The 1,173-nt window shown below is 33.2% G+C and overlaps 1 pseudogene; it reads right to left on the bottom strand.

Moving 5' to 3' along the window:
• Positions 1-1,173, bottom strand: part of LOC110033894 — a 4,503-nt pseudogene that overhangs the window by 1,269 nt on the left and 2,061 nt on the right.

The raw sequence follows: 1,173 nt of genomic DNA, 5'->3' as shown, positions 1-1,173 counted from the left end.
TATATATATATATATATGCCACCTTAGTCCTTACCTATTTTTGACACTCTAAACTTTCACCTATCATGGTATTGTTCGTTTTGGCATAGAGATCTCAGGGTTTTGCCCAACTAGTAAAACTTCCCAAAATGTCACTCATCCTAGGACTACTCACCCAGGATGGTTAATTGCGGAGTTCTGATGAGATTTGATACATTAGTGCTCGGTTCGAGAGGTGGCTCTTATAGCATAACAATTTGTTATGTCTGACACTTGTTCTCTTCTTCTGGTTAGTGTGATGTTTCAATATCATTTGTGTTAGTCTGAATTCTCATCCATCAAGGTATTGTCCGCTTTAGCTTAGTGGTCTTACAATTTTTCCTCGTTGGTGTAACTTCCCAGAAGGTCACTGATCCTAAGAGTGCTCCATCATGATCATGTTTCAGTTCGGGGTTTCTAACGAAATTTCATCGTTATAGCCCAAGACGGCTCGACGTTTAAGGGTTCGACTTCAATCTATTTAAGGATTTTCACAATCTCTCCCACTTAAGTACATAACATCATCAAATTTCTTTATACTCAAAATCATCCATCAAGAAGATAGAATTCTAGAGGTGACCCCTATAGATTCAAGAGTTAGCTCCAATCGTGTAGCACATTTTCCTATTTAGGATTCAAGAGGTGGCTCTCATGACGTAACATTGTGTTACGTATGACACTTAATTCTCATTTTCTTGCTGGTATAATGCTCAGATACCATGTGTGCTAACTTGAACTCTAACCTATTACGATATTGCCTGCTTTGATGTAATGATCTCATTTTGTCTCATTGGCATAATTTCCTAGGACACACCATCATGAAGACGCTTAATTTTGGAGTATATACTTAAATTCTATTGTTACACCAAAAAGTGGATCAATTCAACTTCAATCTACTTAAAGGGTTTCACATTACTTATAAGTGTTCCCTTTTTAAAAATTAAAATAGTTATGTTTTTGATGTGCAAGGAAAGATTTGGGCAATATAAATGTAAAAAAACAAATAAAGTTTTAATGTTAAATATGTAAATGCATAGAATTGAAAAAAAAAAAAATTCTCTTAGGTCCTGCAGATATTTTGAGGTGACTAATAAAAAGTAATATATAAAATAATATTTAAATATTTTATATATATATATATATATATATATATAT

The sequence above is a fragment of the Phalaenopsis equestris genome, unplaced genomic scaffold, assembly GCF_001263595.1.
Source record: "Phalaenopsis equestris unplaced genomic scaffold, ASM126359v1 Scaffold001307, whole genome shotgun sequence".
Lineage (NCBI taxonomy): Eukaryota > Viridiplantae > Streptophyta > Magnoliopsida > Asparagales > Orchidaceae > Phalaenopsis > Phalaenopsis equestris.
The sequence above is the reverse complement of the archived record's forward strand: the minus strand, read 5'-3'. Positions and strand labels throughout refer to the sequence as shown.